Source organism: Odocoileus virginianus, chromosome 27 (assembly GCF_023699985.2).
Source record: "Odocoileus virginianus isolate 20LAN1187 ecotype Illinois chromosome 27, Ovbor_1.2, whole genome shotgun sequence".
Classification (NCBI taxonomy): domain Eukaryota; kingdom Metazoa; phylum Chordata; class Mammalia; order Artiodactyla; family Cervidae; genus Odocoileus; species Odocoileus virginianus.
This window is the reverse complement of record NC_069700.1, coordinates 44649527-44657903: the sequence shown is the minus strand read 5'-3', so window position 1 is coordinate 44657903 and position 8377 is coordinate 44649527. Positions and strand designations below refer to the sequence as shown.

Below are 8377 nucleotides of genomic sequence, written 5' to 3'. Positions count from 1 at the left end.
AAATATCTAAAATAAAGAATAACAAAGGAATAGAGGTGTTTGTTAAAATATCTATTCAAATATGTATTGAATAATTACATACTAAGCACTGGGGAAAACATTTATATATTTTTCTTATTAATTTTCACAACAATTAAGACCACTGAAACATAAAGACTATTTTCTGATGTTAGCTAGAAACAATATAACAATTTAAAATGTTCATTAATTTATCAACTTGTGGTGTACTTTAATAGTAGCAAGTAAATTACTGGATGTAGATTAGTAATCTAAGGTAATTTCAGTTGTTTATATATTATTGCAAAACTCTTGACAAGACATAAAGAAATTACTGAGAAAAAAGTCTTGGAAATATTAAATAATTTTGTTATGTTTCTGGGTTTTGGTAGTTACCATCTTAGTTACAGTTTAAATGTTCTTCAAAGATTTTTTTACAGTACTTTTGCAATACTAAACTTGGCCTTGAAGCTTAAAAATGTTGGCAGGCAGAATTAAATTAATAAGGCAAAGTTTAGTCTTTATGTATTCCATTAAAAAAATTTTATTTATTTATTTTTGACTGTGCTGAGTCTTCATTGCTGCCTGGCCTTTTCTTTAGTTGCAGTGAGCTGGGGCTACTCTTCAGTTGCAGTGGGCAGGCTTCTCATTGCAGTGGCCTCTCTTGTTGTGGAGCACTGGCTCTAGGATGCGCAGGCTTCAGTAGCTACAGCACATGAGCTCAGTAGTTGTGACTCCTGGGCTCTAGAGAACAGGCTCAACAGTTGTGACTCTCAGTTTCTTCAAGGCATGTGGGATCTTCCTGAATCAGGGATTGAACCAGTGTCTCCTGCAATGGCAGAAGGCTTCTTTACCATTGAGCCACCAGGGAAACCTATGGATTCTGTTTTTAGAAATGTTTCATGCTTCCCTTTCCACCTCCCCATTAGACTACCTTTGACAAGTATTCCTTTAACTTTGGCCCTTAGGATGATGAAGAAATCAGGAAGAAGCTTCAGGACAACTCACTCCCTTCCCTGAACATCAGGCTTAAAACATGTTTATTAGTGATATTGTTATCTTAGTTCAACTGTATGGTATCATGTTGAAGGTACTCCTTAGAAACTGTTCTAACTAGGACAACTCCTTAAAGGGCGTTAATTGCTGCTTTGGGACTTAACCTCCCACTGACCCCAGTTAAGGGAAACAAGTGTTTATTCTTTTGTTTCCATAAAGGCACCATTTGCTCTAGGAAAGGGGGGGTCCATCCCCTGACACAGTGAATGCTCTAATGAGTTCCTCCTTCCAGGTAAAACCAGATCTTTTTGGTAGACTCAGGACTCTGTCTTATGTAGCAATGATAATCACAGTAATTTTCAGACTCTGCTTTTCTATATTGACGTAGTAGATTAGAATATATGGAACACACAACCATTTATGCTGGTGATTTCCAAGAGATGAAAACTAGAGATCAGATCAGTCCACAATAGGACTGATAGAGGGCATAGATTGTGTAGACAAATATAGGGAATGAGGACAGACATGAGAAGGACAGAAGTGGACAGAGTTCTTTGAGTATTACTTAAGCACCAGGTGAGAGTATTAATGGACTAATATAAGAAAAAACAACCTCGCCAGGGATATGGGAATGGGAAAAATAGACTTGTGTCCACCACTGTTTCTTCCGTCTATCTTAGTTAAAAACAAGAGAAGAGAGATTTCATTCCACAAACCATGAAAGCCACCTTCGATGAGGTCTTTATTTCTGTCTCCTATGGTAAGAAGTAAAGTAAACCATAAAGTTCTTACCTTTTCTCTACTTACATCTGTTTTTTTTTTGTCTCTTATCTCATATCCCTCTATAACATTTATTAGTATGTTGAAAGATGAATCATGCAACAGATTAAGATATGACTGTTACTTTGTTTTAATCAATATACTAAGATTTTTAGGCAATTGAACAAGGAAGAAGAAAGTTATATCCACAATAGAAGAAGCAATGACTGAATTTGGGTTTGTATTTCTCATGATGTACTATTTCCCTTCTAGGGCAATTGAAAAATAATCTCTAGATTTTTCTATCATCTCTCAAGAGGCAGTGATCGCTATGTGATGCAATCTTCGTAATTCACTATTTGACCATTGCTACTTTTTGATTCAGCCATGGTGGACGTCATCATCCAGTGGGCTCAACAACACCTTCTATGGTGAGGTCTGACCTGTAGCCTTAGGCAGGAAGCGCCTCTTTCCAAGCTTGTCCTTTCTTAGATACTGTCTCTTGGTCCAAGATTCATTTAGAGTTCTAGTTGCATCTTTATAGTTATTCTCTTCCATAACTTAAAGTTCTTTATGTTAATCTTCTGTTTTATTACAAAATTTTCTTTTTAAGTAATGTAATATATGACTCTCCTGCATGGTTTCTGAGCTACAGGAAGTAGTCTAGGTTAGTGTAACTAATGAATGATTAAGAGTTTAAAGGCCTCAATCAGTCTTACTGTTGTGGGGTTAAACTATTTCTAACTTTCATGCTGAAACTCAACAAGTTAGCTACTGCTCACAGCTTTTTGAGGAATTGCACTTATAAAACATGAGTAATTAAAAGACCCCAGTAAGAGATAACTGGGGGCTTCCCAAGTGGTGTGATAGTAAAGAATCTCCCTGCCAATGTAGGAGGTGCAAGAGATGTGGGCTTGATCCCTGAGTCAAGAGGATCCCCTGGAGTAGGAAATGGCAACCCACTCCAGTATTCTTGCCTGGAGAATCCCATGAACAGAGGAACATGGTGGGATATAGTCCATGGGATCACAAAAAGTCAGATATGACTGAGCACACACACAGGCAATAGAGGGAGAAAAAATAGTGGGAGAAAAAATTGGCTATGGAAGGAGGAAAGAAGATATGATGTGTCAATGTTGAGTAAGGCAAAGCATTCACAGAGAGAAGGAGGGATATTTAAATAGTGGTTATTATGCCTTGTCATAGAAACTATATAACAAAAGATGGTATTGATCTTTCCTATGAAAGACTGAACACTCACAGGAGAAAAAAAATCACTTAGGAGTCATAACTATTTATGAAATGTACTTTATTATTATTTTTAACAAAAAGAAACTTAAGGTTCTCTAGGTTCAGTATATAAAATGACAGAGTCATTTAATGGTTTCAATAACCATTCAGAATTCTCCTCTAAGTTGGAGAATAAAAATTTATGTAGACATTATAAACTATGAGCAGAATTTGAATATGGTCTCAGTTACTGTCCTAGAGGAAAGAAATAGTGTGAAAACTTCCTTGAGGCCCTGTGTTCAAGTGTCTCAACCCTATGATACACAGGAGCACACTTTTAACTTTCAGCACCAGTAGTCAGATTCCTCTCCATCTTCCCCCAACCTCACATTCTTCCTTGCTTCTTTGTTCTCTGGATGACTTTATATCTTCCTTTTTCTAAAAATACCTCTTTTCAAATCAGTTATGTTTTATGTCCTTTAAAAGACATTTTATTACTGTTTACCTTATCTATTTAACAGATCTAGTCATGTGAACCAAGATTTTCAGCTTTGTTTGTATCATGAGTAACCATAAGTTGATGTCCATGTGTTTCTGTCTCTTTTTTGTACCTCTATTTAGCTTTAAATTTAGAAATAAATTGTGAGTGCAAGTAAAAAATAGGGAGATAAAGTTTTTCTTAAGAATATTTACTTGAAGCTCAATATTTTCACCCTATATAAGCATTTTGAAATCACAAATAAATTTGATGTTACTCATATCTTTTCAACTATATGTAAGATTATTGGGATTGCAATTATTCTGTTTTCTATAATCACATAAATAGAAATTGCCTGAAAATGCTGAAAAGAAAACTAAAGCTATTGGTTTTAAAAAAAGATTGTTTCCTGGAAATTTTCTTCTGTTGGTATAAGGATTTTTTCAAGTTACTTTTAACATAGATGTTGTCCTTAGATGAGTAAGAATAACTCAACAGTTAAGAAGTTACTTTTCTATAACAACACAAATGTCTGGATGAAGCATAAAAGTAAAAAATACTTTGTAGCTTTTTTGTTACTTTTTATTCTAGATTGAATCTACAGAAAAAGTGCTAAAGTGGTATAAAGAACTACCATTAACCTTTTAAGAAGATTCAGCAATAGTTTACATTCTGCCTGAAAGATTTATTCTATAATCTCTTTCTTTCTCTCTCATCTATCTGTATCTATCCATCACATATGAATCTATGTATCTATCACCTATGTATATATCTATTATCTATGTATAAATATATTAATTTCTGTCTATTTACCCTTCACTATTTATCTATTATCTATCTATGGTATCTTTTTTTGCTGGACCATAATAGTCTAATTTGGAGATACCATGTTCTTTTCTGCTAAATTCTATTGTTTATTTCCTAAGAATAGGAATGCTATTTTATGTAATCATTGTATAGTTAACAAAATAAGAAAATTTAACATGGATATTATATTATTCATAGTCATATTTCTCCAGTTGTCTCAAAATGTAGTTAATGTCTATTTTTTTCCTAGTACAGACTTACACATTTAGATATCATGCCTTTTTGTCCTCCGTTAAGCCAAACAAGTTCCTTAGCCTTTGTCTCCCTTAAATTTGATATTTTTGAAGAGTGCAGGCCAGTTATTTTGTCCATCTTGTCTCAACATGAGTTTGTCTCATGTTTCTTCATTTTTAGCATCAAACTGTACATTTTTGGTAGGAATATGACTGAAGCAACATTATGTCATAGTCAGAGCATCACATTAATAGTCACATGATGTTGGTTTGTCTCAACACTGGTGATATTAGCATGATTACCTGACTATGGTGATGTCCACCAGGTTTTCCTATTGTAAAGTCTACTACTTTTCACTTTGTAATTAAAGTGTAATTTGTGAAGGGATATTTTAGACTATCCTATTTCTCATTCATAGTTTGATTTACTAGTTATTAGCATCCATTTATGTTTTTCTAGCTCTGCTATTCCTTCTATAGCTATTAAGTAGGATTCTGCTGGGAGGAATAGCTTTCTCTTCTCCACTATTTCTTTATCCTTTAAAAAATTTATCAGTATTAGTTTGTGGAGTCTTATTTCTTTCAATTCATTAGTATCATAATTTCGCTTAATGCCCAAATTGTCTTAGAATTGAATAGTGGTATTCAATTCTTTGATCTGGCTTCTGTTTCTTTTCTAAGTGTTTCTATGGTTCTTGGAGAATTTCCATACTTTTTTTTGAGTGTATGTAGTTCTTCCCTTGGACTTCTCAGGTAGCCCTAGAGGTGAAGAACCCACCTGACAACAGATGAAAGTGACACAGGTTTGATCCCTGAATTGGTAAGATTCCCTGGAGCAGGAAATGGCAACCTACTCCAATATTCTTGTCTGGAGAATCCCATGGACAGAGGAGCCTGGTGGGCTGCTGTCCATAGGGTCACAAAGAGTCAGACACAGCTGAAGCGACTTAGCACAGCACAATACAATTCTTTCCTTAGGTAACAAGAAATGCATGATGATGGAAAGAATCAATGCAAGTTCTGAAGACTACTTTGTTCTACTGGGTTTTTCTAATTGGCCTCAGCTTGAGTTAGTTCTCTTTGTGGTTATCTTGATGTTCTACTTGATGACGTTAATAGGCAATCTGTTCATCATTATCTTGTCATACCTGGACTCCCATCTCCACACTCCCATGTACTTCTTCCTCTCAAATCTCTCTTTTCTGGATCTCTGCTACACCACAAGCTCCATCCCTCAGTTGCTGATCAACCTCTGGGGCCCAGTAAAAACCATCTCTTACAATGGCTGTATGATTCAACTTTATTTTTTCCTTGCATTGGGAACCACAGAATGTGTGCTACTGATGGTGATGTCCTATGACCGTTATGCAGCTGTGTGTAGACCCTTGCATTATACTGTCCTCATGCACCCTCGTTTCTGCCAACTGTTGGCTGTGGCTTGTTGGGTAAGTGGCTTTACCAACTCAGCCCTTCACTTCTTGTTTACCTTCTGGGTACCTCTGTGTGGACATCGCCAAGTGGACCATTTCTTTTGTGAAGTTCCAGCACTGCTTCGACTGTCATGCATTGATACCCATGCTAATGAGCTGACCCTCATGGTCACAAGCTCCATTTTTGTTCTCATACCTCTCATGCTCATTCTCAGCTCCTATGGGGCCATTTCCCGGGCAGTGCTGAGGATGCAGTCAACAACTGGACTCCAGAAAGTCTTTGGGATGTGTGGAGCCCATCTTATGGTCGTATCCCTTTTTTTCATTCCAGCCATGTGCATGTACCTCCAGCCACCATCAGGAAATTCTCAAGATCAAGGCAAGTTCATTGCCCTGTTTTATACTGTTGTCACACCTAGTCTCAATCCTCTAATCTACACCCTCAGAAACAGAGATGTAAGAGGGGCAGTAAAGAGACTAGTGGGGTGAGAATGATCTAGTATACTTGTGACAGTAATGGTATAATGGAGCATCTTTTTCACCAATAGTTCATCTACCCATCCACACATCAACCCTTCTTTCATTCACTCACTCTATTAGCACTTATTGTGTACTCTCACAAGGTCACAGAGTTCATGGTAGCAGATAGGAATTAAACACAGTCTACCTAAATAGTAATCACTCTTCAGTGGATATAACAGCCATGTAAAATATGAATCAAACATCAATATTAATTTTTTCAGTGCAGAAATCTAATAAAAATATCCTTTACTTAACTGAAGATGAAGCATAGAATTTGTTGTAAAACTTGATAAAATTCAGATGTAAAATTCCTATGGAGAGATGATATTCTTAATTTCAAATGATCTAGAATATGTCTTTCAGTTTCTCATTTTATAGGCAAAATTTGTCATAAAATTTTCCTTCTGTCTTTGGTTTAATGAAAGATAAATCTTTTTTCTAACACTGTTATTCTTTTTTGAATACTAGTTAATATTGAAAAAAATTTTGGTCTGTGTTCTTTAATAGTTCATTATGATCAGTAAGAAAATAATTTTGATGAATTGTACCAAAAAGGGCTTTCCAATAATGCCCCTCATATTTTCCTTTTTCTCAAGTCAGTGAGATGTGTAAAGGAGGCGAAAATCAGTTGCAAAGCTGTGCTGTATAACATAAAGTAATGGCCATCCGAGGCTAGGTTTTGTTAGGTGAGGTTAGAGCGTGGTGCAGCTGCTTAACTTAAGAAGCAATCAAGAATGTCTGAGTTGACTAAATGCTAGGCTCTTGAAAAATGAGTTGATGAATCCAATGGGTATTTGAAAGAACTATGTGAAAATATATTAGAAAATATTTGTGATAAAAGCTGTGTGAAAATGCTGGTTGCTTTTTCCTTTCTAAACTCAATCTGATTTGAATATTTGTGGTTAGAAAGTTCATTATAAAAAATCAACCAACACATTTTCCAAATAAAGAAATGTATTTTTATCAAAGTATCATTTTATTACCTATATTATTGCCACTATCTCCATCTGAAATGTATACTATGTATATAACACTTTAAACTGAACCCACATTGAGCTGAAGAATAATTAAATTTAAAGTAAAATCTTGGCAAAACCTGAATTTTAAATGGTAACTCAAATGCCAGCTGTAGTTTTTGAGGCCTGTAAAGTTTAGGTATGATTGGTTCAAACCCTATTTCCTAAAGTATTAAAATGAAAAAACACATCCAAAATCTTCCCCTCAATTTCCTGTGTGGCTTGCAGTTATATTGATTCTGATGTCTTTGTCTTCTCCTTTGTTTATCTGTGACTCATTCTTTATCTCCAATTAGGTGTATAAGAGGTATATTCAATTATGCTTAAGCTATTTTCCAGAAAATGAAGAGCCAAGAATCATGTCTATAAAAGAACTTCTAGTAAATAATTGGGGCCACATAGAGTGAGCCATTACAGAGGAAAACAAAAACTTTAAAAAACTTAAAAGACATAACTGAATTCTTTGAACCATCTTGCATTTTTGGAAATACCACTATCTGGAGTACCGCATGCAGTACCCTAGTGTCTCACTGCCTAAATTTCCAGATACACATGAAGAAGACTTCTTCTAAGTAATCACATAAAGAAAGTGTACAAAATTTGAGAGAATAAAACAACATGAACTAAGTGAAAAAAATTTTTTTTTTCAGATACAAATCCACCATATTCCAATTACAATTCACAAACAAAAATACTTAAAAGAAAAATTTCACTGACTTATCAGATCTATCTTGCAAGAATGTTCTGGGTACACTTGAAGAGAATGTGTATCCTTGTGCTGATTGATGGGATGTATATGAAAATCTGTTAGGTCCAATTGGTATAAAGTATAAAGTATGGTTCAAGTCCAGTTTTTTTTTTAATTGATTTTCTTTATGGGTAATGTACCCATTGCTGAAAATGTGATAT

General features: G+C 35.0%; 1 pseudogene; it reads left to right on the top strand.

Annotated features, from left to right (window-relative positions):
* Positions 1-5488: 5488 nt before the first annotated feature.
* Positions 5489-6419, top strand: LOC110138588 (olfactory receptor 2J3-like; annotated as a pseudogene).
* Positions 6420-8377: the final 1958 nt, after the last annotated feature.